This window comes from Alligator mississippiensis, chromosome 6 (genome assembly GCF_030867095.1).
Source record: "Alligator mississippiensis isolate rAllMis1 chromosome 6, rAllMis1, whole genome shotgun sequence".
Lineage (NCBI taxonomy): Eukaryota > Metazoa > Chordata > Crocodylia > Alligatoridae > Alligator > Alligator mississippiensis.
This window is the reverse complement of record NC_081829.1, coordinates 16638652-16648795: the sequence shown is the minus strand read 5'-3', so window position 1 is coordinate 16648795 and position 10144 is coordinate 16638652.

Sequence of the window (10144 nt, the reverse complement as noted above, 5' to 3'; positions counted from 1 at the left end):
TGGGATTAGCTGCAGCCACTTTTAGGAGCGGCTGCAGCAATTGGCTGGCACTTGTGGGGGGGCATCGGTGCTCCCACCTGCCCCCCACCGTCCATCACCTAAGCGGCAAGCATGGCTGATCAGGGGATGCACTGGCACTCTCGGGGTGCATGTGCACCCAAGGTGCATCACCAATGAATTTGTCAGGGATGCAAGTGAGACGCATTGGTCTGTAGTTCCCAGGATCACCTCTGAAGCCCTTTTTGAAGATAGGTGTTATGTTGGCCACCCACCAGTCCTTTGGCACAGACTCCATTTATAACAATAGGTTACATGCTATTGCCAGCAGTTCTGCAATTTCACTTTTGAGTTCATCTTAGATGAATGCCATCCAGTCCTGGTAACTTATTAGTATTTAATTTATCAGTTTGTTCTAAAATTCCTTCTGTTGTCATATCAGTGTGGTCCAACTCTTCAGACCCATCTATTAGGATTAATTTGGCATGAGAATTTCCCCAGTACCTTCTGTAGTAAATACCAATGCAAAGAATTCTTTAGCTTTTCTGCTATGGCCTTATGATCCCTGAATCATCTTTTATACCTTGGTCATCTAATGGTCCCACCAATTTTCTAGCTGGATTTCTGTTTCTAATGAATTTTTAAAAGTTGTTATTATTAACTTTAGCATCTTTTGCTAGGTGCTCCTCAAATTCTTTTTTAGCCTGCCTTATCTTGCGTTTACACTTAATTGCTAGAGTTTGTGGGCTTTCCTGTTTTCCTCATTTGGGCATGCCTTCCAAGTTTTTTCAAGGATGACTTTTTGCTTTGAATGGCTTCCTTAACTTTGCTATTAAACCATAGGAGGGTTTTATTAGTCCAGGAAAATTCTCTCCAGGAAAATTAGGGCTAATTTGAGTTAATTGCTGTTGAAGCCTATGTGAAAATGGCTGTCCCCTCCCCCCCCACGTCAAAGCCCAGAACAATCAAGCCCCCCCCCGCCCCCTCCAACTCCCAGAAAACCTGTTCTCTGTTTTTAGCTTTAGTCTTAAGTCAGGCAGAAGGCAGGGTAGATTGTACCTTACAGACCAACTAAATCACAGATGCATAGCTTTCATAAGCAACAATTTACTGGATGCTTGTGTGGAGGTAGGTAGAAAGATCCTTAGCTCAAGAATCACAGAGGAGCTTGAACCTACTTTAGGAGCTATCCCATGGGCTGCCTGCTGTGTTTAAGTAAAGCCAATGTTTTTAAAAGGGCAGCAGCTTATGTGTGAATGAGCTGAGAATGATTCAAATGCAGCAAACCTGCTCCAACTTTAACCCTGGATGAAGGAGGACTGAAGTTGGAGCTTTTCTGCATATGAACTGTTTTCAGCTCATTCACAGGTAACAGGTAGAACAATCTGCTTTACACAGTATGGCTGGAAACAGGGGTTGGGGGGAAGAGTAGCACCAGTATTAGACAAGTTTTTCTTTGCTAAGGGTTGTACTGATTTACCAGTTTTGCAGTAGAAAAAATACCACTCCTAAAGAGCTACAATGATACAAAAACATAGTCCAAGCCAGATCTAAACTGGATCTGTATCCCAGTGAGCACAAAGTCTGGGAGATTCCCTCACATTATGTACTTTCTCTGTAGTCTTCTACAGGCTCTAAAGGACTCTTTGATCTCTGCTGGAGATGAGTTGGGGCATTGTTCCGGGGGGGGGCTAGGGCTATGAGGGGGTGTATTATGGGAGATGTTGCTTTAAGTTTGGGTTTCCTGAATTCCAGAGGTTTACATTTGCTTTACTTTAGCTTTATATTTCCTTTTTTAAAGTGTTTGATGTTTTGGAAGAATACAAGACACCCCTGCCCAAGCCTACTTAGCATTAACAGATTGTTTTGGGCAAAGAATTTCACTTGTTTTTAAAGGAAGTGGTGGTAGGAAGGGGGGCACATGCCTCCACTAGGGCTGGTAAATAGGGGTGCACCAATAAAGATTTCTTGGCTGTACTGATGGCTGATTATTAGCCAACCATATTGGTGAATACCAATTTGATAGCCGATTTACAGGAATGCAGTCCGGCAGCCTGGAGAGCAGCATGTGGTCGGTAAGTCTGTAGGGGCAAAGAGGTGTGGGGAACTGCAGATCGAGGCCCCCATGGTGAGGGAGGGAGAAGGACAGGTGCTGCCCAGTGGGGCAGTGAATGGGATGAAACTGCAGGCAGCTCATCTGGGGGGTGCAGGGGGTGGGGAGGGGGAGAGCTGCCCCACCACTGTGTGCACCCCCGGGAGAGGCATGGGGAGCATCTGCCCCTCCAGATTTGTGCATGGGGTGAGGGCAGGTTGCCTGCTGCGGGCTTGGGACCAAGGGCTGTGCCAGCCTTTTTGCTCTTGAAATAGTTTCCCCTAAAAGGCAATGAGTTCCAAATACTCATTGAAATGAAACCAATCAGTTTGTGGTGGATCAGTGCAATAATTTGACCCTCAAATGTGTGCATAAGAGTGTTCATGAGAACTACAAATGTTAATGTCAAGTGAGATTTATTGGTGGCACTGTAAAAGACTCCTTCCTCAAGCTACCCCAATTTGAACTTTTGAAGTACCTGGAGTCCCAGTGAGGTAGAGAGAAATCAAGAGCCTCAAGAAAATCTTAGTGATTAAGTTTAACAGCAAGTAGATAAAGTAGCTGTTAAACATTAAACTGCTCTTAATCATAACTAGAATGTTGCTGCTTCCCAATGTAGCATTCCACAGAACTAGCTAACATGGGTGGATGTGCATGCATGCATGTAGGCCTGCATATCACTTTTACTGCATGGAAGCAGGTTTACTGAGCTAGATATCAGGCACACCACTAAGAGTGAATTCATTGTTAGGAACAAGAGGTGGTGCTTGTGATTTCAGCATAAGGCGTTAAATGTTCTCTTCCTACCACTGTTGCTGTGAAGTTCTTAGAGGTCGAAGAGTACAGCATAGTGATCTCTTAGACTTGCTAGGTGGCAGTTCTACCTGTGCAAATAATCTATGCTTATGACATTATATACTTATCTTCACATGTCTGTGGCTTCTTTCCCTTACAGGTCTGCAATATTTATATTTTAACAATAAATTGTGCCTGGTGACAAATCCCATTCTCTTTGTACTTTACATTTGGATTGTTTTGCACCATATGAATTTGAACTGTAGCTCTCCCATGGCTGCAATGGTGAAATTCTCAGCAATGAGATTTCTTCCTTATTTGTTTTATCAGGCAGAATATTTGTTCCAAGGGAGTTTACATTGTAAGTCTTTCCTTGAACTGCTGAGAGTTGTAAAGCTTTTATACCTTTGATATCTTGCTGTGGTAAAATATCAAGTTTAATTTAATGTTCATTGTTAGCTGTTAGAATTCTCTACATGATGTCCAGAAAGAAGCCTTAACAAAAAATCTAATCCACACTACACTGCACATGTAGCTCTCTGCAAGCTTGCTGTCAATAAACTGATCAGGAGAAAAGAAAGGAGTGTAATTCACACTTTTAAAATTTATTTTAGGAACATCATAAATGGTTTAAAGGCATCATTGCACTCAGTGCAGGTAATGATACATGAAAGCAAAGCTGGGAGAAAACACAGACACAAGTAAACACAGTTTGTTCAGTTTGACATGAAGTCAATATGTCGACAAGCCAAGTTTTAGAAGTGAAAATGAACATAAAGCTCTTGGATAGATGTAATTCTGTGTCTCATTAGCACAGGAATGGTGATGACACTAGCTGATGATGGAGATAATTTTGGACAGTCATTACCAAGACCATTTAATAGAGTTCATAGATTTTTAGGGTCTGAAGGGACCTCAGTAAATCATTGAGTCTGACCCCCTGTCCTGGGCAGGAAAGAGCACTGGGTTCAGATGACCCCAGCTAGGTACTTGTCTGGTCTCCTCTTAAAGACCTCCAGGGTAGGGGAGAGCACCACCTCCCTTGGAAATCCATTCTAGATTTTGGTAACTCTCACCATAAAAAAAATCTTCCTAATGTCTAATCTAAATCTGCTCTCTGTCAGTTTATGGCTGTTGTTCCTACTAACCCCAAGGGGTGTCCTGGTAAGCAGAGTATCCCCTATTCCTTGCTGCCCCCACACCCTGATGAATTTGTAGATGGCCGCATGTCGCCAATGTGATTAAGCAGTTGGTAGAGCCAACCTTGTCGTGCATCCACAGGTGCTTCACAAACAGGTCCAGGGAAGTGATTCTCCTCCCCTATGCGGCACTGGTCAGACCTCAGCTGGAGTATTGTATCCAGTTCTGGACGCCGCAGTTCAAGTGGGATGCGGACAACCTGGAGAGGGTCCAAAGAAGAGCCACTTGCCTGGTTAGAGGCCTGCAGGGAAGGCCCTACAAGGAAAAGCTAAGGGACCTTAACCTTTTCAGCCTCTCCAAGAGAAGGCTGAGAGGGGACCTTGTGGTGGCATGCGAATTCATAAGTGGAGAGCAACATGAAGTAGGTGACGATCTGTTCACCAGGGCACCCCTGGAACGACAAGGAACAATGGCCATAAGCTACTAGAGAGAAGGTTTAGGTTGGAGATTAGGAAAAAGTTCTTCATGGTCAGGGTTGCCAGAATTTGGATTGGGCTCCCAAGGGAGGTGGTGCTCGCCCATCTTTGGGGGTCTTCAAGAAGAGACTGGACAGGCACCTGGATTGTTTCCTTAAGGCACAGCCACCCTTCTTGGGCTCCCATCCCTTCAAAACTCCTACTCTGCAGTGCGTCCTTGACTAATCGCCTGAGTGCATTGAGATCAGCTTTCCTAAAGTCTAGCACTTTCACCCTACTCGTTACCTTACCCACTCGATGTCTTATGTTGAATTCTATTATTAGGTGATCACTGTCTCCCAAATGGCTACCGATCTGGAGGTCCCCTATCATGTCATCCCCTGTTGCCAATACCAGATCCAGTATGGCATTCCCCCTAGTGGGACCATGTACCTCCTGTGTCAGGTGGAGGTCCTGTACATAGGTTAGAAACCTGCGTGAGCGGTGGGACTTTGCTGTCTGCGTCTCCCAGCAGATGTCTGGGTAGTTTAGGTCCCCCATGACTACCGCCTCTTTAGCTTTTATGGTCTCTGAGAGTTGCCTCAGGAGCCCCGCATCTATTTCTTCCCCTTGGTGTGGGGGTCTGTAGCAGACCCCTACCACCAAATCCCTTTCTCCTTGCCCCCCATGTAGCCTAACCCACAATCCTTCTACTTCCTCAACCTCGGATTCTGTCTTGATGAGGGTTGATGTATATTGCTTACTGACATAAAGTGCAACCCCCCCCCCCTTCCTTCCCCGACCTGTCCTTTCTGTACAATCTATAGCCCTCAATATGTACCGCCCAGTCGTGGGATGAATCCCACCAGGTTTCTGTTAGCCCCACTAAGTCATAGGTGTTTAGTGCAAGCAGGAGCGCTAGTTCATCCTGCTTGTTCCCCATGCTCCTAGCATTAGTATATAGGCACTTGAGCCCTGCAACTGGTGCCTTTGCTGCCCCCCTGCTCCGAGTCCCAAGGGGCCCATTGTTTCTTACCTTTTTGTTTCTTACCTGTTCTGTAGTGCTGGTCTCCCCATGGCTTTCAGGTTTCCAATGCTCTCTTTCTTCAGGCTGGTCTGTCCTTGTGGGTGCCACATGGTTTGGTGGTCCACAGCTTCCTCCGCCCTCGTACTCCCCTCCCCCCGACGAGCCTAGTTTAAAGCCCGCCGGAGGAGATCCGTCAACCTAGAAGAAAACACACGCTTACCTTTGGGGGACAGGTGAAGCCCATCCCAGCTGAGCATGTCCCTCGTCGTGATGTGCGGGTCATTGTCCAGGAAGCCGAAGCCTGCCTCGAGACACCACTGCCGAAGCCGCCAGTTGGTTTCTCGGATGCAGTTCTCCTGCCGTCTTCCTCGTCCGGTCACTGGTAGGATGGAAGAGAAAACCACCTGGGCACCGAACTCCTTCAGCACGCCACCCAGAGCACAGTAGTCCGCCATCAGGTGATCGGGGGTTCTCCTGGCCACATCATTAGTACCCACATGGACTAGCACCATGGGGTAGTAATCGGTGGGCTTGATCCTGGCCTGGATTACCTCCGTCACATCCCGAATCTTTGCTCCAGGGAGGCAGCATACCTCTCGTATACAGCTTCTTTTGTGGAAGCTGAAGAGATTCAGGTCCCTCAATCTCTCCTTGTAGGAACTTACCTGCAGGCCCATAACCATGCGAGTAGCCCTCCTCTGGGCTGTCTCAAGGTTATCCACATCCCTCTTGAAGTGCGGTGCCCAGAACTAGATGTATTACTCCAGCTGCAGTCTTACCAATGCCGCATAGAGGGGAAGCATCACCTTCTTAGACCTGCTCGTGTTGCACCTACTAACGCATGAAAGAGTGCAGTTGGCTTTAATTTGTCACATTGATGACTCATGTTCATTTTGGAGTCGACTATGACTCTGAGATCCCTTTTGCTGCTGAGCTGCTTAGAAAGTCACCTCCCAGCCTGTAGGTGTGTTGGTGATTCTTTCTCCCTAGATGCAGCACTTTGCACTTATCTTTGTTAAACTGCACAGCAGGAATAGGGGATACTCCAACCTTCCCTCCAACATGATGAAAGCACCTTCTTGTGCTTTCATCATGTTGGGAGAGTTTCTTGTCGGGCTTCCAATAGTGTGCTCATTAGAAACCCCCAGCCCTTCTGGGCACTTTTATCCTTTAGTCTATCCTCCCATGACACCATGACTCCTTGAGTTGGAAGAAATCCACCTTTTTTAAATTTACATCCTAATTTTGCTGACCTAATGCTTTCCCTATCTCATGACCTGGAATTCAGTTGTATCATGATTGCTTCCTCCCAAGTTACTCATCACTTTTACATCCTGAACCACTTCTTCCCTGTTGGTCAAAACAAGATCCAAGATAGATGATCCCCTAGTTGTATCCTCCACTTTCTGGAACAGAAAGAAAGTTGTCTTCACAAGTTAAGAATCAGCTTGACATTTTATGTTTGGCTGTATTGTTCTTCCAGCAAATTTCCAGAAAATTGAAGTCTCCTATCAGTACCATTCCATAGCTTTTGGATAGATTTGTCATGTGCTTGAAAAGCGCCTCATCCACCTCCTTGTCCTGATTTGGTGGCCTATAATAAATCCCCATTATTATATTGGTGCTGCATCTTTCACTTTTCATCTTCACCCAAATGAATTCTGATTTGCTGTTGTCTTTCTCCTGAACCAGGGAACACGAGTATGTGTTTTTGACATACAAGGCAATATCACCACCTTTTCTCCCAGCCCTGTCTTCCAAAACAGACTGTAACCGTTGATGTTGATGCACCACATGCAGGCAGATATGTGTATCCAGAATAGAGATAGAGACTGAATACCAGCAGTAGAAATGTCCAGGTGGTGCTGGTTTGCTCCTTAGACCTAGCATTTCCTTGCACCAATCAGTGGTGTAAGGCAGAGCCACTGGGACCCCTTGACTAATAAGAGGTATGGGGGGGGGGTGCTGCCACAGTAAACCCATGGAAATGGTGGCCAGCCCCACAATCTGCCTGTGAAATTGGCCAGCTAGGTCCCAGCCTAGCCTAGGTGTAGTACTTCTATAGGATTTGCTAATTCGGTATCTCTTGCACCAGAATATTGTAGGGATAATGTAGAGATCCAGGTTAATTATTCCCAGAGACATGTGAGCCCCAGTCCAGTATCTCCTTGTCCTGGCCACTTTTTTCTACTGCTGCTGAAGGTTGTCTGCTCACTTGTGAGCTTACAATGATGTAATGCAGGGGATATGCATACCCCCAGGGGTACTTAGAAAGGCTGTAGGTGGTATGCGTGGGCAGGAGGGCTGGGAAGGAGCATGCCCCAGGGCATGGTGGTGGCATCTCCCCAGGTGTGTTCCCAGAGTTTGGCTCTTACCCAGGGGAGGAAGAGGAGGAGGAGCGTGCCACCTGCCACTGGCCCCACATGGCACACTGCAGCACCTCCCCCCACACCTCATCTTGCTCTCCTCCACCCCCTTCCTGGAGAGCAGCGAGGGTCTGAATAGCGGGGAGGGGGAAGTGTGCTTCTGTGCCCACTCCCAGGAGAAGGGCTGGGGGGGGGGGAGGGGATGAGGGCAGTGGCGCCCCCTTGCAGACTGCACACATGCTGCCCGCCCTGCCAAACAGGGGGCTTGCACGTGGCAGCCGCTGCTGCTGTCGCCACCCACTGCCCGGGGCTGCTGCCACGCCTGCACCACTTTTCCACGGCTGGTCATACATGCAGCTCCATGGGCTGCTGTTGGGTGGATGTGATTGGCCGGGCGCAAGGCCTGTCAGCAGCCCATGGAGCCACATGTGTGACTGGCTGTGGGAAAGTGGTGTGGGTGCAGTGGCGGCGGCAGCACAGTGAGTGGCAGTGATGGTGGTGGTGGTGAATGGCGGTGGGTGGCGATGGCAGCAGTGGTCACTGTGTGCAAGTCCCCCACCGCTTGGCCCCCCCCCATCCATCCCAGTGCCACTGCTACATGCACCCCAGGGAAGGCATGGGGGGGATGCATACCCCCAGATCTGCGTGGGCTGCCACTGCGGGCTGGGACTGGGGCTGTGCTGGGCTCTTCCTGGCATGGGGGTTGGGCCATGCTGTGCTCAGGCTGGGGGGTGGCAGCACTGGGAGGGAGATTGGGGGACCTATGGCAAATTCTGGAGTGGCTGCAGCCCCTCCTGTAGTCCCGCTCCCAGTGCTGCTGCTGCCTGCCCTGAGCACAGCCTGGCCTGGCCCCCTGCTGGGAAGAGCCCAGCGCTGCCCTGGACCCAGCTTGTAGATGTGAAGGCATGCACGCTCCATGCCCCAGAGCTGCCCTCCCTCCCCCGCACCTTCCATATGAGCTGCTCACGGCTCTGTCCCAAACCCGCCCTGGCTGTGCAGTACCTGCCCCAGTCCCATTCCTTTCCTCACCACAGGGGCCTCAATCTGCCTCTCCCCCCACCTTAAAAATAAGAAAAAAAAGAGGGTACAGGAGTTGAAACTTTGAGTCAGAAGGGGTACACTTATTAAAAAAGGTTGAAAACCCCTGATGTAATGTATGTGTGACCCAGAAAAGCCATAGGTTCCAGTTCCCAGGTCCCAGGCAGAGATGCAGACACCCTAAGGATACAGCTCCTGGCAGTCGACCCCCACTCCCCAGCTGGCAAGGGCCAAACTCAGGGACCAATCCCCTATGCGTCACCTATGGTTCCCAGTGTTTGGCTACCTCCACTCCCTCCCCTTTAGGGTAGGCAGGTATGGGTGTGTTCCCCAATGAGGAACCCATTGCACTTCAAATGGAAAGACATTTTCTAGACCTTCCTCTTCTTCCCTCTACCTCAAGATCCAGCACAAGACACTTTGGGCATCTTTACACATACTCTAGGGGCGGGGGGTGGTGCTTTAATTAGAGTGGCTCCAAGAGCTGCTCTAATGAAGGCAACTGCAGCATCTCATGTATTCAGCATCCCATACTTTAAAATGGGGGCACTTTAACTAAAGGTTGTTTGACACGTTTTAGTTAAAGCGCCCCCCCTGCGATTTTGAAGCATGGGTTCACTGAATACACAAGATGCGGAGGCTGCTGGAGTGTGCTAATTAGCATGTTCCAGCAGACACAATTAATCTGTAATTACAGTGTGTTGGAGCAGCATCCCTGCACATCTACAGGCACCCTTCTTCTGTAGTGTTCACAGGAAGCAGCACCCCATAATGGGCAGATTGGATCCTTGTTTCTTAGTGGCTACTAATTGCCTACATCCTGTTAATTGTGCCATCCTGCATCTCACCCTACCAGCCTATTGCCTTGCCTCATTCTTTGAGCAATTTAGGAGTTGTTTGCTATGTTTGTATAGCTCCAGAACAAAGGGGCCCAGATTGGCTGGCTTCTGTCTGCTGCTGCACTACAAACCATCATCCTTTTGTCTGCCCATCTGGCTAGGTGCTTGCGTCTTCATTTTTGTACAAAGAAGAGAAAGTTCAAGGTCAAGGCTGTTCAACATCTGGACAGCCAGGAGCCATAGACACAGGGGCTGCATGCGACAGGGGCCAGCATCCCCAGACCTCGGCCCTGCTGCATACACAGTCCAGCTCGCCCCTCCCCTCTGCCATGTGCACAGCTCAGCTCCTCTCCTTCCCACCCCTGTGCACAGCCCCCCATCTCCCCTCCAAGAGG